At 40.9% G+C, this 22,621-nt stretch overlaps 1 long non-coding RNA gene across 4 annotated transcripts; it reads left to right on the plus strand.

The window, feature by feature from the left end:
• The first annotated feature begins 304 nt into the window (after positions 1–304).
• LOC106028797 (uncharacterized) lies at positions 305–20,651 on the plus strand. Of its 4 annotated transcripts, none has more exons than XR_001202421.2 (7): positions 305–382; positions 13,153–13,228; positions 14,060–14,173; positions 14,793–15,012; positions 15,109–15,385; positions 15,879–16,014; positions 18,838–20,651. It is a non-coding gene; the product is annotated as an uncharacterized LOC106028797 (long non-coding RNA). The 4 variants fall into 4 exon arrangements; XR_010045710.1 differs by having other exon boundaries at positions 14,864–15,012; XR_001202420.2 differs by having other exon boundaries at positions 14,090–14,173; positions 14,864–15,012.
• Positions 20,652–22,621: the final 1,970 nt, after the last annotated feature.

A 22,621-nucleotide genomic window follows, 5' to 3' on the forward strand; every position in this document is an offset into this window, starting at 1 on the left:
ATATCATGAAGAAATTTAAAAAATAGTATCCCCAGTTAGATAAAGAAAACAAAAAAATAATTTCACTGTGTATATAAAAAGTCATCTCTTGGAGAAAAGTAGTACAGTGGTTGAGAGAGTCGAAAAGCAAAAAGAATAAGTACTTTAAAGACCACGGTGCACTGAACCATGACAGTGAATTATAGGAGTCAAGCTGTAGGAAAGTGGCTGCAGGGTTTATTTTCAGCTTTGCACAGGTCGGAGTTGGCTAATGAGGGCTGCTGGCTGTGTGGCAGGCCCGCCTCCAGCCACACTCTGTGCTCCAGGGTGTTGCTCTGGAAGCAGTCTGAACTACCCAGAGCTCAGCACAGATAGAACAGCCCCTTGGATCCATTTTTCTAAGGTCTGTGCTCCTCTTCTCCTTTTAAATTTTCAACTCAAGTTCATTGGGACAAAAATATACCTGGTTGGGTCATTTCTTTTCTTTTTTTGTGATGATGGAGACGGAACCCAGTGTCTTGTGCATGCTAGGCCAGTACTGTACCTCTGAGGTACACTTCCAGCCCCCAGCTGGGTCCCTGAGACAGAAGTTGCTGTTTCATTTGGCTAAAGTTTGTGTGTTTACTAAGCCATAAAAAGAGGGTACTTTTTCTCAGCACTCAAAAATCACTAAAGTCTGATGTTTGCCGAATGCTCCTGGGGCCCTTTTCAGTCTCCTTTCTATGTGGCAAAGATGGGAGAACTCAAAGAGCTTTCCTAAGTCACTGGAACTGAACTGTGAACCTACAGTGCTAAGACCAAAGTTTGATTGTGTGTGTTTGTGCTTGTGTTTGTTGTGTGACTTCTGGGATGCATAGTATTTCTGTTTCCTTCATATACTGGGCCAGTTTTCCTTATCCAGGTTAATTGCACATTCTTTTTTTTATTATTGTGACAGTTGGGCCATCCTGGAAGCCTGTAGGCTCTGATTTATTGTGTTAATGTTTTGCTTAGGGTCCCAGGGCAAATGTCTGTAGAAGCATCTTCTTTCTGAGCCTTTCCAAATGTACTCAGAGGACTCCCAACATTGGATGTGTTGTGCTCTCTGACATGTACTATGTGTGACAAACAAGACCTCCAGGCCAGCATTAGTATTTGCCCAATGCTAAAACAGCGGCACATGTACCTGAAAGAGCCCCATTCTGTGTCACCTATCTGGCAGTAAACTCAGTAACTACTGCTCAACAAAGAACATTGCCTGTGTAAGGTCCTTGTCACAAAGTCATTGTACCCAGGATGGAGAGAGATTACAGTGTGCTGTGGTAAGACAGGATCAAGGCCCTTGCTGTCCCTTAGTTGCTGGGACAATGCCAGGCTCAATAGGACTGCAGCTCCAGGCTCTCAGATCACACTCTGCTGGGAGGATCAAGTCAGCTTTTCTTCTGAAGAACTCACAGTGTGAACCTGGTATTAGCACTTTGACTAATGAGTGTTAAAAGGGCACTAGAATCCTGGAAGCTCTCCTGTGAAGAGCTTTTGTGTGTGGGGGGGTGCAGGGGTGGGAAGTAGGGTACATCTCTGTGTCTGTGCGTCTGTATCTGTAACCCAGCACTGATTATGCCCTTTGCTTTATCTCTCCCACATCCCTGGGCTTGCAAGTTTATATATACCATGCTTCACTAGTGCCACAATGACTTGGCAACTGGCGGCACTGTGCATGCCATCACACTCCTCCTCCTGGCTATGAGCGCTGAGTGCAAGTCTTTCACTCCTACCGCTTTCTCTTCCTCAGCTCCATCCAGTCTGTCTTTTGTTATTTACTTAGGTAAGCTATGAATTTTTGGAAGCAGGATATTGGCTACAAAGGCTTAGAGTCCTGTACATAATTTGTCAAAGTAACACTGCAAAGATTATTTCCTGGCTGGCTGGGTTGTCCCTCATCTGGGAACAGTGGCGCTGCTAATGGGAGCCAACAGCTCTTCCCCAGCGCCTGATGTGCCCTTCATAGCCTACTACATCTTCTCTGCTGGGTCTTGCTGAGTAGGAGCTTCTGGAATGAGTTTTGTGATAAACATAAGGAAAAAAATAAAAAACTGAAAGTGAAGACGGGCCAGAGAGGGAGGCACTGGCCGTGCAGTCACTGCCACTGTGACTGCAGGGTCCTCTGCCTGTGGGATGGAGGTGGGAAGGCACAGGGTCTGCTGCTTCCTCCTGGAATCACTTGGGCACAAGTCCAATCCCTGGCTGCCCACAGAGCCCAGGCACAGAGTCTGGTAAGTACACCTGCTCCCAAACTCTGCATGGACAGCATCTTCAGCATCGCTGTGGGTTCGGGTGATGGGTTTTGCAGCATAACCCTACTTGGGAAAGGCTGCTTGTTGGTGGGCTTAGCAGAATAATTGTAACCCTCAAAATGCACAGAATAAATATGAACTGAAATGGGTGAAAAGCAGAACTGTCAATGAGAACACTGATTTTACACCCTGCGAGATTGTTTGGGTTTGTGTGCCCCGGAAATTCAGTGCTGACATCTAGTATTGTGCTTCTCCATGTGAGGACATTACATGGACACAGTCACGCTGTGAGCTTCTTGCCACCATTACTAAGACATTGAGATACAAATATATTGGCTTTAAACCATGTGGCTTTTGTACCGCACATATGGTCAGATAACAGTAATTTCATGATTTGACCTAAGAAGTGGCTTTCTCTTTGGCGGGAGGCAGACATGGATTGGAAATCAAAGGAATAACTTATTAACACACAAAAAATGTTTATGAATGGTATGGCATGGTGGTTGATGCCTATAATCCCGGCACTCAGGGAGGCTGAGGCAGCAAGTTTGAGGCGTGATCTGGAATGAGGGAGGAAGCATTGAGGAAAGTACACTGTTGGACATTTTCTTGCTGTGTGATGTCACAGAGTGCATTTATGCCGAGCTCAATGTGGCCTTGGTCAGTGACATGGTGCACCTGCTTTATAGCAAGGACTACATGGGAAGATGATGGTAAAAATACAAGTGAAGAAGTCCCCAAGCCAGGGCGGTGCTCGGTGCTCTGAACTACTACATACTCCGTATGGCATTGTGTGCGCTGAATTGCTGCATGACAGGCAGAGCAGTAGGTGTGTCCACACCAGCGTTACCACAAGCTCATGCGTGGTGTCACTAGGAGACAGAAATTTCTCAGTTCCATTCTAATCACAGCAGATCATCTTTGCATTCGCAGCCCACTGATGAACTGATGAAAATATCATAAGGTAGTATGTGTCTACCTTGATCACCCACCTTTCCCCAGGCATTGACTCTGGAGGCTTTCCAGAAACAGCTCCATGGTCACACTACAGATCTGAACATGTGGCAGATGTTTGGGGGAACTGCTGAAGTGCTAAACACAATCCCCAAAGCAGAGCTCGTGTCAGAGGTGCTGCAGTGTCCAGGCACAAACAGGCAGGTTCCCGGGAGACTGCCCCTGAGGACCTGGGGCTCACTTAGATGTGTGTTCACGGGTTGTGTATCTTTTAAAATCAGACACATTACTCAGTAGTCACACCTTGTGGGGGAGGGCTGAGGGCATCCAGAATCCCCAGAGAGGCCTTTGTCCTTTCTACCTGAATTTTACTCCATGGCTGTGTGGCCATGCCTTTGATCCATTAGCAGTTTTATTTTCCTGTTAGGCTTTTGCTCTTGTAGCGGTGGCAGTGCTGCTCAGACGGTTAGTGGTACACAAGCAAGCCAGATGGTTCAAGTGGTACAGCACAAAACCTAATGCATGTGTTCTGTCTTTGTTGTGGCTGTCTGCTCTGCAGGGTAAAGGAAAACCATGGCTTTCCTGATACAGTTACATAAGAGATCGCAATTATTACTTATCCTGAGAAGCAATAAAGGTTTGGATCTTGGTTTTGAATTAATGGGCTGTGTTATTACAGGCAGCTCTTCACACTCTGTGGACACTGGTTTCTTCCAGGGACTATTTAATGGAGGCATTCAAATAGATAATTTCCCAGGTACCGCAAAATAATTTAAGTTTTTCTAAGATCTTGTATATAGTTGGGTTATTTTAAAAATTATTCTATCATCCTTAAATATTCATCTTTTTAGAGGGCAAAGAAGATAGCTCAGAAATAGGTAAGTTGGTAGAAAAATTCAGGTTTTAAAATGGTTGTGGTGGTGAAATTATATAGATTTAGATTTGAATATTTAAAAGATATTTTCCTCCTCATGAGAAAATATTCCAGGTATTCTGGATGGTTGATCTTACCCTGAAGTTTCTCAGTTCCTTTATTTAAAAATAAGTATTCATGCTGTCACTTGTGTGAGAGTAAGTTTATGGTCACCGTAACATATGTGATGAGTGCTTGTTTTACTGTCGTGAATAAGAGTTGAACAGTTAGGCAGAAGATATAATTTGCAGCATTTGGGGGCATTAATTTAGGTTTCTCGCTTATATGATTAGAATATTCTCTTTTGTCATCTTGGTCAGTGTACTAGCCCCGGCTGCAAGGAGATCATTCCCTGGAGGTTTGGGCTTGTGTTCTTGCTGGTGGCACCCTGCCACCTTGTGGCCACCTGTGACTCCAGCATTGCGTCTCTCCCTAAGCGGGCAGACTATCTGGGACCAAGCAGGTGCTCCTGGAGCAGCTTGTGACATGTCTGTGTTTTGGGGCTCGCTCTGTGGGCTCCGTCCATTATCTCTAGACTCTTCTGTTGACCACTGTTTGTTTGTGCTGCACCCCAGTCCCGTGGGGAGGCCACTTGCCTCTCATTCTCTAAGAATGCTCACGGAGCTGGTGGGATAGCAGAAATAGGTCGGGTGTCGGAAATACTGCCATTGCTTCTGCTTCAGATGAGCCATGCCTGCAGGGGTGAGGCCAGCATCACCTCAACTCTGCAGATTAAACTGTGTGCCCTTGGGAAGGCCACCAAGGCTCTCTGTCCTCCAGGAAGAGAGCGTTTTCCTCAGCATGTGTCTATGGAGTACACTTTTCATCCTCATTTCACATATTACTAAAGTTCAGAGATACAAAGTAACTTTTCAAAGGTCATTCACGTGATGAACATTTGAACCAAAGTACAAACCAAGTGACCTGAGACCTCTGAAACACCCTGTTCTGGGAAAACAACATGAAGTGAAAGCGCCTGCTTTCCCTGTGCTCAAAGGTGACAAAAATGCAAGTCACAAGCACTGGATGCAATGAAAACCACACTGGATGCTGGTTCATGTTTATTGCTCATGGCAAGGAAAATTTTCCTGTTGTTAAATGGAAGAGTAATTTTTTGGAGGGAAATATTATCCAGAATTGATTAAAAGATTATTTGCAGTTCAATTAATGAGAGTCTCTAAACATCTCATTTTCTAATATGATGTACTTCTCAATGATCCAGATTGGAGAGTCCAACTGTGGGAAAAAGAACCAGTTTATAAACTCAGTCTTTAAATGAAAAGGTGCTTTGTGTGGTAGGGGAGGTAACAGCTAGCCCAGTGGATGAAGTGCTGAGGCTTTAGTGTGCAGTGGTCTAGGTGAATAGAATTGCTAAATTAGATTAAGAGGAGGGAAGTTCTCGCCTTCTCTGGAAGATGACACGGACTTCATTTCGTGGGCACTAAAATGGTTCTCAACCATGGACTGGGCACTTGGGGTGACTGGGCATCCTCTGGAGATCCATGCATCTTTCTGCCAGTGTAAATGCAGGATTTAACACCCAGAAAATAAGTAATGCCTGAGGTAAAACCAACCAACCAACCAAACAAACAAAAATCAGTATATCATTTTTCTCAAAGCTAATGTTGCATTATAGGATAGAATACCTTAAGAAACCTAGCCACAAATGATAAAGGGAGCATGTGGAACGCGAGGTATGTAATCATCTGTCTTAGGCAGAAGACACTCCCTGCTCATTTCCTGCGTAGTACAGTCACAGGCATCACAGCAGCAGGCAAAGCCCAGGGCTTGGTCAGCAAGTCCTGAGGGTGCTGCAGAATCAACGGCAGAGGCATGGGGGTTTGTCAGTGAGACATTTTGAAAATTTATGCTTGCAGTTTCAGGGACATGGCTTGCTGCCTCTGTGTTGAGAACCATTTTAGTTTCCCTTATGAGTTATAAATTGCTGACATTTGCCACTTTGTATTCCCAGCTGGGACACGTGATCCTAAGTTAAATATTCAGCTTATAGTTCCTGTACCTTCCGTGTCTAATTTTGTCCCTTATCTGCTTTACTTTGTATTCAGAGATAAGCTGGAAGTAGGTAAAAACATACAGACTCAGTGCCAGGCACATGTACATGCACAGACACACAATTCAACAGGTTTTAAATGACCTATGAAGTTTGGATGTAAACAACATCAAGTTCATCGAGAACAAAATGAGTCGTAAAAATAAAGATTGAATGGGGTATGTGGAAGGGAAAGTATTACTTCTCTCTGGCAGTGGTGCAGAGCATGAATGTAGATTGCTTATGTAACTGTATGGCTTTTAATCACCTTCTTATCTTACTACTGGTTTCTTTCTAAGTTGCTAACATATAGTTTGTAAGGAGTAGGGGAAGGAAGGATTTGATTTGGTCTAACACATAAACAGACACCCAGGCAATTTCAAATTATCTGCACTTTAATTCTCCTGGCCTTTACTAAACAATATCATGAAATTCATTGTTTTTTTTTTTCACAAGGAAGATGTTTCAGTTGCTGATTGCATTACACGATGGATGTCCACTTTTGGAAGACTCGGATGTATGCCTTTGTTCATTACATCTGGAACCCTTGTGTTTCTTCTGGGTGTAAAAAATAACTAAACTCACAACACAGAGAACTGTGTCCTTAAATGTTTTACTGTCATATCAACCATTAGAAAACTGGAAGCCAGATTTGCAACTTATTCATAGTGAATATATTAGGCTTTATAGTGTAAGTTTTTATGTTCTTTCTTACTCTGTTATCTGTTCCCCCTTTTTTTTCTTCTTTGCATCAGAGGTGAGGATTATGGAAAAACCCCAAACACTAGGGTTTTCAATAAGAAAATTCTTATCCTGTCTGGTAAAATTCCAGGAAAGAGGCTCAAGTTAGGAGTCACAGCTCCATGATTATCAGGAACCCCCCTTCTGCAGGGTGGTACTGACATCCTCAACATATGGCTACTAACTCCAGGTATGGGGGGCTCTATTCTGGCTCTGGCCACTGTGCCCACATCTGGTCAGTAGAAGAAGGAAAAAGAGAAAGACTCATGGCTAACTCTCCCTTTTTAGGACACTTTCTAGAATTTGCAGACATAGCTTGAATTTACTTCTCACCGGACCAAATCTTTGTCATCTGTCTACGTGTGGCTATAAGAACAGCTTGCAAATGTGGGCAGCCGTGTACTGGTGGACCATGAGGAGTCTCGGTAGGGCAGGGGAAAAGGAGATGGCTGTTGGATGATCAGGAGCAGGCTGTGTTCCATCTACTTATGATTCAATCATGTTATAGATCTTTTCAAATTTCCTTGAGTTCTATTGGTATTGGGGGAATTGTGGTTATAGGTGAGTAAATAAATACATTTAAATTCCTTAGAAAGGGGATGGGGATGGATCTTGTACGGAGGTTTCTCAGTTTGTGTCCTGAGATGCCCAGACCTTCTGGTTAGTGCTGGAAGTCTTGAACTACTTCTTCATCTCTGAAAATCTAATGGTGTATAGTCACCTGACTCAATATGCAGAGTTAGATAGCCTTTCTGGATTTGAAATGAAATTTATACCAATATAACATTTTAATTCTGTTTCTTTCTCTCATTCAGTCTGGTCAGCAGTTACATAAGTCTGAGGAACATAGGAAAATTGTTTTTATTCAATATGGTTTAATTTGGCAAACAAATGTCTTTCAAAGAATGGGACTCAAGGTGCTTTGGGGGTGGAGAGATGTGACAAAAAGCATCTGGATAGTGAACAGTGTGGGTGCTAGTGGCTAGAATTGATTTGCCACGGGAATTCAAAGGCAGATAACTAGGTTAAGACAATATTTTTCCCACTTCAGTTTGCCTAGCAATGACAGCAGGATTGTAATAAAGTGGCGGATACCTAGATCTGCCACCCAAAATTCAGGTACCACAGGTCGGGTGGCTGTAGCATTTTCATAAATATTGACCTAATGGATGTTAATTACCCAAAGTTGAGCAACCTTTCAAAATGGAATTAAACTTCCTTTTGAAAAAACATGAGCAAGTCATTAAAAACCAAACCAAACAAACCAAACCAAACCAAACCAAACCAAACCAAACCAAAACAAAACAAAACAAAACAAGGTTTGCTTTAAATCCTTTATTTTCTAGGTTGTGGAAAGACCCAGTATTTCTCTTTTCCCTCACTGATCTCTTTCTGTACAACAGGGGCCTCAGTGTACACAATCGAATGTGAGCTTAAAGGTTAATGATTTGATAAGGGACTCTTAGCACTCTCTGGCAGCACCGGCCACCTGACATGCCAGGCACCAATGGGCACTGAGAAACCATCCTCAGTTTCCTCTTCACCATGGCAACCTGTGCGTGTTGATCCCTATCAGAGTCCACTTGTGTCATAGCAACAGGGGAAGCTGCAGTTGACTTTGGCTTTCCCATTGCCACGGAAATAAGGTTTTCTGTCCCAGACTACCTCCTCCTCACTCCTCTGCTGTTTTGCAGATGCTTGTAGGAGGCAGCCTAGAGAAGAGGGAGAGGGGCTGGGATAGTAGTGCTCCCACTGGCAGCTGTGTGGTGTGCAAATCAAGCTGTCAGTGAAAGGAGAGGTCAGGAAATAAGAAGTATGAGTTTGGGCAGTGGAGTGCATCCTATCACAAAGGCAGCCTGGAAAATAGTCCAGGAAGTGAACCACAGATTCTTCACTCTATGTGAGATATCATGTTTGTCCTTGAGTGTGTGTGGGGGTGTGTAAGGGACAGACAAGCCAATAGTGCAGCTGGCTGCTATGAGTTAGCTGTCTCTGAAATTTATTGAACTCTATTTTGGGCCAAACATTCCATATAATTGTTAAGGTTAGAACTGTGAGACAGATGTAGTGTTTTTTTTTTTTTTTTTATTTAAGGAGAAAAAGGGGAAAAAAAAGCAGAAAAAGGGTACAAGTTATACAGAATTTCAGAAAAAAAATAAACAGGAAATCACTAGTTAATGGATTACATATTGTCATCTTAGAAATATTTGTTCAAGTTACAAGATTAAAGTATATAAAGTGGACATTCAAACAGTGAGACTGCAAACAGTTCTGTTCAATGATCCAACAAAACTCTTGTAGTCTTTGTTTTGGTGACCAGACAATGCTCACTGCAGTGGGTGGCTTGGCAGAACACAATAGATAAATCCTCGTAATCCCAATACATGGGACTTTGTTATATGATAAATGTAGCTGAAGGATAGGAATTGACTGTTCATAGGGGAATATGCAACTGCCTTTTAAAGGTACAAAAAAGATGCTCTGCCATCTTGTTTATTTATATTTGAAACAGGGTCTCTCTGTGTAGCTTAGGTTGGCCTCGACCTCATAGTAATCCTCTTGCCTCAGTCTCCCAAGTGCTGGGATTACAGGCATGTGTCGCCATGCCTGGCTTTACCCTGCCGCTTGAAACAAAGAAACATAGATTAGAATAATACTGAGATACCATTTCCTCTGGGTTTTGTTAAATTTCAAAGGTTTAATAATAAAATACTGTGAGTGGCTAGAGGGAGCATCAGTCAGCCAAATCTCTATGGAGAGAAATTTGTCAATAGCTTTTAAAATTACAAATGTCCATGCTGAGAGTCTTAACAATTCCATTTCTTCTAATATCTCTGTCATGCAGGCTCAAACATGTGTGAAAGGACATATGATAGATCATTTGCTGAAACATTTTTGTTTTGCAAAAAAAATGGCATAAAACATGAAGAGAAGGCTACTAAATAAAATAGAATAAATTCATGTCATATATGCAAAATACCAATGAAACATCTTATGTAGTGATGTATTACTGCATAAAATAGAAGGAGAAGAGAGCAAGACATGGGACAAAGCTGTGTGGAACTACATTCAGTTTGACTCCTCTTCCCCATGCAGGAGAATCAAGCTCACTCGCTGGGTAACCTGTGCAGATTGGAAACACAGTTCTGCATTTGGCTTTTCCTGGGGAAATGCTAGCCCTCTCCTGAATGCATAAACAGGCCCAGCTGCCCGGCAATCCACATAATGGATTCTCAGTGGAGCTGGCCCCTTCCACACTGTTAGCTCTGTGTCCAGCTGCAAGGCGGCAACCATGAGTTCTGGTTCTTTGTGAACTAGGGCTCCTCCTTCCCTCTTGGGCTTAGTCTAAGCATGGTCCACATACTAGCATTCAAACGGGCTTTGTTTTCATAACCAGGGGATCCGTGGAAAAATATAGAAACTATCTTCATTTCTAACTCTGGCAATAGAAAATTCATCCTTAGTCAAATGAAGACAACCTGATTTCAAAGACTTTTCCATCATGGAAGTCAGAGGTTAGTGTCTGAAATCCCACCCAAGCTGCTGTGACAGGCTGCTGTCATGTTTTAAGTACCTTCTTAGTCATCAGCAGAACCTAGACTTTTGATTTACTGGCGGTAGGCTGACTTTTTATTGGAAATATGTTGTTGCTTCAACATTTGATGATTGGCTTTGCCTGGAAGCCTTGCATAAGGTAGGTAACATACTGATGAAAGACATATGTGTGTTTCTTGCATTTCTTGTGTTCATATTGTTCAGTCTCCCATGATTATAACAGAATACCAGAGGGCAAGAACTCACAAAGAAAAGTGTTTTATTTGGTTCAGGATTCTGGAGGTTCAGGGCATGGTGCTGACATCACATTGGCTCCATGGGGATTTCATGGCTGACAGTGAAAATATGAGTATGAGGGATCACAGGGTGTCAGAGAGCAAAGGGAGGGCTAGGCTTATCCTTTTACAACACTCCACTCCTGAGATCCAGCTCAGGGTTACATAAAAATGCCTTAGTCCTTTTGAGCCTCCACAGTGACCTAAAGACCTCCCAGTAGGCCCCACCTCTGATCTCAACATACTGAAAACTGCGCCTCCAACACATGGACCCTTGGGGACAAACTATACTATATGCCCTACAAAGAACTGATCAGGAATTAGAGGAAAGATTTGACTACAGCAGTGATTGCACATTTGTTAGTCATGAAACATGGAAACAACCATAGTGGCCAGCCACTGGAAATGAGGTAATTGATGTCACATTCATGTAAATGGAATGCTCTAAAGTGATTTTAATACGATGATGTAGAAAAGCATTTGATGTGGACACTGTCAACTCATGGATGTTGACCGTCTATCCACCACAGACTATTAGCACTTGCATTTCCCTAATGGGACAAGAATAAAGTTGTGATTTTCTTCCTAAGATTATGGATATTTTTCTTCAACCAATATGATTAGTTTTTCAATAAAACATTTTATAAAAGCTACTAAGGAAACATTTGCAGAGTTCCTCCAGCAATGCAATTGCAGTGGACAGGTGGACTGATGGGACTGGAGTATTTCCACCTCTGCTTTGTTCTTCCAAAGCCCTTTGGGCTCTCAGCTGGGGACCGACTTAGTCACCGAAGGCTACCTTGCTATTGACATCTGCATGGCATCTGTGCTCTACCTGAGTAGAGGCACTGGTCGAAACCTATAGCCTGAGTAAAATCTCATCAAGCTATTTCTGATCGCTGGTATAAGGAAGGAAAAAGTGTTTAAGAAGTTAATTTCATCCTCTTGTCAGCTAGAGGACCAGAAAAGAGCACCCTCTGCCAATTTTAAATGGAATTTTGATTGGATTCTTGCTGAATATTTCAGAGATGTTCTTGAGGAAAAAAACCCACCAGCTTTCTTGGTATCCAGCTGCAGCCTCCTGCGAGCGAGCACACTGCGTTCTGTACATCTCCCTGTTGGAGGGTTCCTAGTCTGTTGCTATGGAAACCAGAGTCAAGTCAGACCAGTGACAGAGGCCCTTTCCTGAGTCTCCAAGAACATATTGTTTCCATCTGTTTGGCTGAGTAGCCTTGGAAACCCTCACTTTCTGGGTAACCTGTTTTTTGTGGCCTGACATTGATGAATGGATGGTCAACGAGAGCATAGAACTTTCCACCAAGATGCCCCTGACAGAATGGATTACAGGTTAGGATTTGGGGGGATTTCAGTAAGAATTAGGCTCTTTGTTTCCACATGAGTGTTCTTAAGAACTGGTTAACCTTTCTCACAATGGGACTGAATTAATTACAACAACTGAATAGTAACATTTCCACTTGGTGGGTGATTTTGCTACGTACAAGCTGCTGTAGGCAGGATATTTCAGAGCAGAGCTGCTTCTCATGTGCAACAGGCTCTCTCCCAACACTTCCAACCTGCTGAGTGTTTCTCACACTTCCTCCCCACCATTCATGTTCTGTAGTACAGCTCTGCAAAACCAAAATCTTGTGTTACTTTCATTGGAAACTTAGAACAGTCAAAGGCTTCTTGAGATAGCGATGCAGCTAGCACCATCAGGCAGGAGGGAGGGAGCCAGCTTGTCTACCCCTGTGACTTGTGAGAACCCCACTCTTGGGGGAGGCTCAGTCAACACTGGTTTTCTACTTTGTGGCCTGAAGTAAAAAATTTTCTAAATCCCTGTAAGAGACAACAGACAAGCAAAGAGGTTCCCCATCTTATGAGGCAGCCAGAGGCTAGGAGAGAAGGCAGCCTGAGACCCGAGCCTTACCTTCTCTGACACAGAAGATGAGTGGGTGTCATTCACTCGTCAGAGGACCCTCAGGAGTAGAAGGGACTCATGAATTGTTTTCTCAGGGAGAGGCACTTCTCAGTAGTAAAGACAATGCCCCACTGCAGAATGCTTGGACTCAGGATGTCATGTGGCAGCAGAAGAGTGAGAGATGGAAAAGTGTGCATCACTTATCCCACTTCTGTGGAGTTTTATCTGACACTGTGTTTGAACTACCTTGAGGGAAAGAAGCTCAGTCAGCTTGCCTGGTGCATGAGGATGCCCGGGAACTTTAGAGATATTTGGGCATGAGCCACACTACATTTGACTGGCATGATACTGACATAGATTTATATACATGTCAAGAGCCATCCGTCTACTTGGAATCCATATGTTTCCTATGTGTGTTACATTCCAGGAAAGAAAAAGAATGTATTTATTCTTTTAAGTGCTTTACCTGACTTCTCTCTTTTAAATGTTCCCAGAAAAACTCAAGTTGAAACTGAATGGCCAGCATGAAGTAGGAAGAGGACTGAAACATGATCTGGTCATTGTGTGGAGGTGGGGCCTTTGGGAAGTATCTAGGATTAGATGAGGTCATGGAGGGGGAGTGAAGGCCTTTGTGGTATTACAAAAAGAGAAAGAGTCTTGAGCAGGTGTCCTGGGTATGTCTCACCATGCAGAACCCTATATTACCTTGGGATTCTGTCATATGTCCTCATCAACATTAAGGATGGCAGCAGACTCAGCTGATCTTGAACTTCCCAGTCTCCAGAACTGCGAGCTGAATAAACCTTTATGCTTTATCAATCACCCAGTATATGGCATTTAGTTATAGCAACAAAAATCAGACCAAGACAATGATTTAGTTAAACCTCACAAAAAGAGCTGGAGAAATAGGCACAGAGAGGTTGCATGAATCCTGAGGGAATGGAGTTAGCAACTCATGGGGTCAGATTTGAACCCTGGCAGTTCAGGGCCAGAGCTGGGCTCATGTCAGCTTGTATGAGTCACTTTCCCACCTCTGGGACAAAATATCTGACATCCACAACTTGAAGGAGGAGAGGTTTGTTTCGTCTCAGAGTCTACAAAGGTTGAGTCCATGATTGTCTGCTCCAAGGTAGAAATAGCATAGTGGATGGATGTGGCAGTCAGGAAGCAGAGAAAGAGAAAGAAGGGAAGAGTCAGAGACAAGAATGTACCCTTTGAGTTAGGGTCCCAGGAACCACCTCCTACTAGCACATCCAGCTATGAATTCATCGGCATATTGCTCATATGCATAGCACCCCTAATCCAATCACACTCCCCAATCCCTTTCTGAATATGCAAGACTTCTAGAGGACATTCTAGACCTAAACCATAACACTGCTGTGTCATTCTCATTCCTGTCAGAAGTTGCCCCATCTTGTTCTTCACTTGTAGCTTCATTGGAATTTTTCTAAGTGGGATCGCAGAACAACTGCTCATACACGCAACGAATCAGCTGTTCAGGATGTGCCTATGATGGTGAGTATTGAGATACTTTTAATGCTTCTCTTTGGCTTTGATGTAGTGAACAGCACAAAGTTTCAGACCTTCATGGCTGATGATCAAGAAGGTCAGTCTCCTACACTTTGTTAATTATTGTGCAGCACCGTTAGTGTTGCAAGACACACAAAGTCATTTGCATGACTTTGCAGGAGGATGATAAAACAGTGAAGGTCACCCAGTCATTGGATATAACTTTCTGTATTTTATGTATGTATAGGGAATTAATAGGGGCACCAATTCATTGACTCTGACTGTCTATGAAGAAGGATATTGAAGCAAGAGTGGGTTCCAATTTCTCCATCGTACACTTGTATATTATTTGTCATTTTCATGAGTGTGAATTTTTTGGAGAGATTTTATACAAATGATGTAGTGAAGTTATTTCTTATGTGAAAAAAGTTATCCCTTTTGAATAGCTATTGGTTTATTCATTGAATAAACAAATATTCACTTAACGACTACTGGATGCAAGGTATCTGGTTCTAGTGGTCAGATAGATACATAGGAAAACAACTACAGGTTTGAACTAGGTACTTGCAGTGGAAGGAATTTGGATTGGGCCAAGGTGTGCTATCCCAACACTGCCTTTACACAGCTAGGCGGTGACGAGAGGAGAAGCAGCATTTCTGAATGAACTTAGGTTCTTCTATTTTCTCATGTGATGAGTACTGTGGGAAGCATGCCTGCACATGGAAGATATTGGCCTGATTCCATATGGAAGAGTAGCTCCCAAGACACTGATCTCCTCAGGATACTGGTTCTCTGGTGAAATAGTTGGTCTTCAGTTGCAGAGGACTAAATTTCAGGGTTGTTATGTGAGTATCTTTCTCTGCTCTCTGTCCTTTTATTTTTCCAAATGTGTAATTGTTAAGAAGGGTTGACTTAATGCAGATTCACTGTTTAATTTCCAGAAATTTCTGAAATGAAAATGCAAAAATTGGCAGGTTTGGTGGCACATGCCTGTAATTCTAGCACTTATGTGAGTTCAAGGCCAATCTGGACTACAGAGTGAATGCTATCTCAATAAATAAGAAGAAGAAAAAGAAGAAGGAGAAGGAGAAGGAGAAGGAGAAGGAGAAGGAGAAGGAGAAGAAAAGAGAGACTACAAATGCCCATTAAGGACAAGGATTGAAAGTACTCTGTACATCTGGGGTAGCAATTCCTTGCCTTTGTGCTGCAACAGAAAACGTAACTATTATCACAAGCTTTTATGGTCTGTAAAGTCAGAAAAGGAATGGATAGTGTATGCTTTTTGACTGATGGAACTTTTTGTTGCTATTGCTTATTTTTTATTAGTACTTGCTTATAGTACTTAATGACTACATTTATTGTGGCGAGTTGTTGCATGAAAATGGAACCTCTTAATTCTTTCTCATCCCCTAATCCCGCCATCCCTCCCTCCTCATTCTACCTCACAATCCATTTACCATTTGCAAAAACTCTTATTTCTCTTCAATTCTTTTCCATCCCCTTTTCCTCTGCTCTTTCCCCCTTCTGTCTTTTGTTTCCCATCTCTGCTTCCTATTATCTATTGTTTATTTTTTGCTTTATAGTTTGAGTTTCTCCTATAAAAGAAACCATGTGATATTTAAACTTGTGTGCCTGATTTATTTCACACTATTATGTGTAAGGCTCAATTTGAGCATAACTGTCCCAATATCCAACCCAACATTGTTCTCAGCTCTGCACATGAGACCTTGGCAAGCACAGGATGTTGTAAAAGAAGGAAGCGTGAACTCTTCCATGGACTCTTCCAAGCACTGGGACATCTGAAGACACCCAAGCATTCACACCGGATGCCTCAAGGACTTTGCCTGGTGAGACGTGAGACATCAGAGAACTTTGCCTCTGATGTTTAGTACGCTCTTCCTGCCTAATGCCCCTGCTTTCTTTCAAGCTTTACAAAAAAAGACCATGCTTCTTTGCTTTCTACAGATGACCTTTTCACCCTCCATCTGCCTGTTTCAGGCACAATAGATTCCATCCCTTTACACAGGCCTAGTGGTCTCAATTGGTCTCTCCCTCACACTGTTCCTTAAATTATGGTCTCAAAGTTTGTTTTGGTTATACTTTTCTCTTTTTGCTGAGACAAATTCCTAACACCCAAAATGAAGGAAGGAAATGTTTATTTAGCTCACAGTTTGTGGAGGTTTTAGTCCATAATCAGCTGACTCAAAGGCACAGTGGCACAATGCAGAGGGCCACAGTTCATAGTGGTGGAAAACAGCACAAGCATTAAGAGTGAAAGGGAGGAGGATAGAGAGGAGATTCTTTCTGTCTCTTATATTATATATAGGCCACACCCACTCGGGTGTGGCACTCACACCTATAACCTCAGCATTGGATCATGAGTCATTCACAAGCTCTAGAAGCCTTCCTACATTGACTACATGAGGCTTTGGAGAAACAGCCATACTTGAACCATAATGAGGTTTCCCACTTACCTATGAATACCTCAAGTTTATTCTTCTTTATAGCAGAGTAGTGCACCATTGTGTGTAAACATCACATTTTCTTTATCCATTCATCTCTTGATGGACATATAGGCTGCTTCTGGGATTTAGCTATTAGCAATTGAGCTGCTATAAACATAGTTATGCATGTATCACTATAATATGATGACTTCTTTATCTCTTTCAGAAAGATACCTAGAAGGGGAATAGGTAGGTCAAATGGAATTTCTATTTTTAATTTTTTATTTCCATAGTTGTTGTATATGTTTACATGTTCACCAAAAATGTAGAAGAGCTTCCCCCCACCATTTGTTATTATCTGATTTTTTGATGGTGGCCATTCTTTATGGAGTGAGATGGAATCTCAGTGTTGCCTTAATTTGCATTTCCTTAATGACCAGTATGTTGAACATTTTTTCATTTATTTATTGTCCATTTATGCTTCTGAGATGTGACTATTCATTTCAGTTGCCAGTTTTTTTTGTTCTGGGAATTGAACTCAAGACCTGTGTTTGCCAGGCAGGCTCTGCGCTACTGAGCTATATCCCTGGCTCAGTTTTTGCATTGGGTCTTTTATTTTGGGGAGGGGGTCTAATTTTTTGTATTCTTTATATATCCTAGATATTAGTTCTCTGTCTGATGAATACCTGGAAAAATTTTTTCCCATTCTGTAGGTTGTCTCTTCTCTCTGTTAGTTGTTTCTTTTGCTGTGCAGAAGGTTTTAAATTTGATAACCTTTTGTTGATTTATGGTAATATTTCTTGTGTCAGTGGGGTTTTATTCAGAAAGCCCTCGCCTATGCCTAAGTCTTCAAGAGTTTTACTTATTTTATCTTCCAGCATATTAAGTGTTTCTGTTTTAGCAATTATACATTTAATATATTTTGATTTTAGTTTAGTAAATGATGAAGCGTGTGGGTCTAAACTCAATCTTATGTGGATAGCCAGTTTTTCCAGTATCATTTATTAAAGAGTCTATTTTTCCTCTAGAATATGGTTTTGGCCCCTTTTAAAGATTCAATAGTTGGATCTGTCTCCTAATTCTGTCTCAATGATATATATGTCTGTTTTTAGGTCAGTACATGCTGTTTTTATTGCTGTAACTTTGTAGTATAATTTCAAGTCTGGGACTGTGATGCCTGCTTTGCTTTTGTTACCCAGGATTGCTTTGCCATTCTGTGTGTCTTCTGGTTCCATATGAATTTTTGGATTGTTTTCTCTAGGTTTTTGAAGTATGCTGCTAGTATTTTGATTGGAATTTCATTAAATGTATGTATCAGCTTTGGAAGGATAACCATTTTGGTTATATTTGTCCTGTCCATTTGGGAACTTGGGATATCTTTCCAATTTCTGATGTCTTCTTTAATTTCCTTTATCAGAGTGAAGTTATTTTCATAGCAAAGGTCTTTCACTTTCCTTAGTTAGGTTAATTTCTGAGTTTAGGTTAATTTCTTTTTCTTGATGCTATTGTGAATAGTGAATGGCATTTTTTTCCCCTAATTTTGTTCTCAGTGAGTTCATTGTTGGTGTACAGCAGTGTTATTTATTTTTGTGGGTTGATATTGTATCCTGTTTGCCGCATTTGGCTATTAATTCTAGGAGTGTTTTTGTGACATATTTTTGGGTTTAGTATGCAGAGAGTCATGTCATCTGCAAATAATAATACTAAGACGTTTTCCTTTCCAATATACGTCTCTTTTATTTCTTTGTCTTGTGTGATTACTTTGGAAAATTTTTTAAGGACTATGTTGAACAAGAGTAGTGATGGTAGATCTTTGTCTAGTTCCTGTCTTACAGGGAACTTTTCAGTTTTTCCCCTTTAATATGATGTTAATAGTAGTTTGGTCATAAGTAGTTTTTATCAGATTGAGAGAAAGTCCTTCTATACTTATTTTCCTCAGGTTTTTAAAGTATCATGAGTAGATGTTAGATTTTGTCAAAGGCTTTTAATGGATCTGTTGAAACTTTTGTCCTTTCTTCTGTTTATGTGATGGATTGCACATATTGATTTGCATATATTGAACCATCCTTCATTCCTGGGATGAAGCCTACTTGATTATGGTGTGTGATCTTTTTGATGATTTGTTACATTGTTTGCCAGTATCTTTCCAGGGTTTCTTGAATCTGTGTTCACAAGAGCAATTGGCTTGTAGTTCTCTTTTTTGATTGAATCCTTTCCTACTTTTAGAATGACATTAGAGTTCCAGGAAAGTGGTGGATCAGTGAGCAACAGAGAAAGAACCTCTCCAAGTTTGATGTCCAGACCCTGAAATACAGCGACATAAGGAAGAGGAGGAGAAAGGTGGATCCCATAAACATAAACAGAATCTGAACTAAGATTTGCAGCCCATGGAGAGGGATCATTCAGGAACTCAGCAAAAATAAGAAAACCAGGGGCAGGGGTCCTGAAGGATGGGGAGAAAGAGCAGGAAAGCTATGCAGCCCATGTACAAAGCCACGCAGCGTCCATCCCCTGCATAGGTGGAGGTCCTTCTGGCCAGAGAAAAGCAGCACGGAAGGAATGCAGTTCCCACAATCTGTGTGCTGTGGAGGCCATGCTGGTTGGGGAGACGCGGCAGGGAAACCATGGAACCTCCCTGTGTGCCAGCAGAACTCTGTCAGCTGAGGAGAAGCAGCAAAGAAGCCGCTTCCACCTCCTGCCTTCCTGCTTCACTCCAATAAGCAACCGGAGGGGACACAGGCTGAGATGGTAATAACTGAAGTAAGGAAGAAACCTGATACTTATGCTGTTTGATTGACTTTGCAGGCCTGGGCCAGTAAGTAGCCTGAGCAGCTAATTAGAGGATAAGATTATGCAATACAGTAGTGACTGGATTTCCTACTGTCCTATCATTGGTTTGTTTTATTTTACTGTTCGGTTGTACTCCTTTTAAAATAAAAAAATAAATAGAATGATGTTAGAAATGACGTTGGGATTACTCCTTCTATTTTGATTTTATTAAAGAGTTCAGGAGGCATTACATCTTCCCTGAAGTTCTTGTAGAGCTTGGCAGTGACTCTGTCAGGTACTGGCCTTTTCTTGGTAGATTTTAAAAATTACTGCTTCAATTTTATTACCTGCTATTGGATTATTTGGAGTTTTGCAGTCTTCTTGGTTAAATTTTGCTAATTCATGTGTGTATGTAAATCTACCCATTTCTTCTGAGTTCTCCAATTTATTGGCATATAGGTTTGTGAAGTCATTGCTAATAATCTTCTGGACTTCAGTAGTATCCACTGATTTCACCCTGTTTATTTCTACTTGCATTGATTTGGATCTTCTCTTTCCCTTTTTCTAGTGAGATTGGCTAAGAGTTTTCCCACCTTATTTATTCTTTCAAAGAACTAGCTCTTGGATTCTTTAATTCTTTGTATGTTTTAAAGCTCTATTTCGTTGATTTCAGCACTGATCTTTGTAACTTTGTTCCTTGTTGTAGTCCTGGATTTGCACTGCATCTGTTTTTCTAGGACCTTGAGTTGCATGTTTAGGTTACTCATTTAGGCCCTCTCTGTTTTTCTGATGTGAGCATTTACAACTGTAAACTTCTCCTTTAGGACTACTTACGTTGGGTCTCATAAATTTGGGTACTTTGTACTGGTACTGTCACTTGATTCTAGGAACTGTCTAATTTCTTCTGTGGCTCATTGGCTATTTAGTAGTGTGTTTTAAAATTTCCATGTACTTGTAAAATTTTCATGGTTTCTTTTGCAATTGATATCTAGTTTCATTGCATTATGGTCTGATAATATGTTGGTACAATTTCAATTCTTTTGCACTTACTTTGTATGCTTTGCTGGTTAGTATGTGTTCTATTTTGGAGAAAGTTCTATGTGCTGCTGAGAAGAATGTGTATTCTGTTGTTGGATGGAATACTCTGTTTATATCTATTAAGTCTACCTGTTTGAAGGTTTGGTTCAATTCTTATATTTGTTGATTTTTTTCTTCTAACTGATCTATTTGTGATGGGAGGATATTGAGGTTGCTCAGTATAATTCCACTGATCTGTTATGTCTATTAATGTTTGCTTTATAAATTTGGTCATGTCAGAGTTCAGTGCATGCACATTTATAATTGTAATTGTAATTTATAATTGTAAACTTTCTGTTGAATAGTTCCATTAACCAATATGTAATGTCCTCCTTTCTGCTTCTGATCACTCTTGGTTTAAAGTCCATTTTATCTGAAAATAAAACAGCTACTCTTGCTTGTTTTGAGTTTCTGTTGCATGGAATGTTGTTTTCCAACCTTTGATTTTTAGTCTACAAATTTCTTCTTGGGGTAAGTGTGTCTCTTGCATACTGCATATCATAGAATTTTATCCCTTGATCCATTTTCCCAATCTGTGTCTTTTGATTGATGAACTGAGATCATTCACATTGAGAATCATCACTGATAGGTATAGACTTATTCTTGTTATTGCCTTATCTTCCTGCTGCTGATTTTCTTTCTTTCTTTTCTACTTAATTGCTTGTCTCGCTGTTTTATTCTTTCCATTGCGTGCTGGAACTTAACACAAAATTAACTAACAGGTTGTATCAAGTAGCTTTCTCAGATCATGTGGTTATCAGCCCCATATGGAACACTGAGCTAGTAAGTCATTCTTGAGTTCTGAATCCCTATTTAAATGTGAACAATCACCTCCTTTGCCCTCACTCCAGTGTGTTCAGGGTGGTTTAGTCCTTCCTGCCATGCTGTGTCCTTGTTGGATTTCAATTTCTTCTTTGCAGTCAAACCTGAGTTTTGGAATTGTTCTGTAATTGGAAATAAGCCTCAAAAGAAAAGTGTGTGTGATAAGCCCTTTGTAGTGCCTTAGCAGCCTCATTAAATTACAGAAATGTAAAAGCAATTAGGTAGGAATTTTTGTAAAATGAATGCAAGTTAGTAATCTGTGTAGTTACAGAGACCTTGTCACTTAGAATCAACTGCTTGTTTATGTCACTTTTATTGCTTGAAAAAATAAATCAAAGAAAATTTTTCCATACTTCAATATTCATAGCTGATACTGATAGGCTTCTTCAGCCTATAACTTGTTTATAATCATAATTTCTGCCCTCCCCTTCTTTTTGCAAACCAATGGGAAGTGAGTGAAAAGCATTAAAACAAACTTCCAACTTCAATGAAATTAGGAAGCACTCATATTTGGTATAATACTGGATAAATAGTTCTGGATTTGTGAATCCTTTGAGATTAGTGAAAAGTGAACCAGTGAGAAACCAGAGAGAAAGATAGAGTCTGAGGTCTTTGAATTTCATGTGTGCAGAATTTCCAAACTAAATGTCATGGGGTTGGCTTGAAAATAGGTCAGGTTAGAATTTTTGCTAACTCTGAATGGCTAAGTGGAGGGTAAACTGTGAGAATAAGCAGTCTTCTAACTTCCATATCTGCTAAAGAGCAGTGAAGAAATCAGTCATGCACCAAAGACTCGCTTAAATGACTTCACTGGGAGGAAGCACCCAGACAGCCTAGAGGTACTTGATTTCATAGGGTATTGATGGTAAGACTTATGGAGGCAGCAGCCTCAAAGCTCACTGCCTGGTGCTTACCAACATCCTTTTCAATGGCTCAAGGATTTTCTTCTTCTCAATTCAAGGAAAGACAATATTAAAAAGAAGTCACCATGAGAATTAAGTGAACATGTTGCATTTAAAATATATACACAAATACACATGTGCATACATACAGTTAGATGAATAAAACATATCAGAAACCATACCAAAGCAGGTGACAACTAAGATGGCATATATTTCTAAGAAGCCATCTGATATCACATAGTGACACCAAAACCACACATACCAATTGACCTCGTAATTCATCCTGTAGAATTGCTCTGTACAACATGGCAGTCACTAGTACTTGAAGTACAGAGGTACCAAGTAGCTAAAATTTTAATTAAAATTAAAAAATGGATACTCATTTCAGTTATTGAAAAATATTTAAGTGTATTTAGAACAACTTGGGTAGGTAAATTTAC

This window comes from Cavia porcellus, unplaced genomic scaffold (assembly GCF_034190915.1).
Source record: "Cavia porcellus strain 051 isolate PalLab524CR breed Dunkin Hartley unplaced genomic scaffold, mCavPor4.1 scaffold_2, whole genome shotgun sequence".
NCBI lineage: Eukaryota > Metazoa > Chordata > Mammalia > Rodentia > Caviidae > Cavia > Cavia porcellus.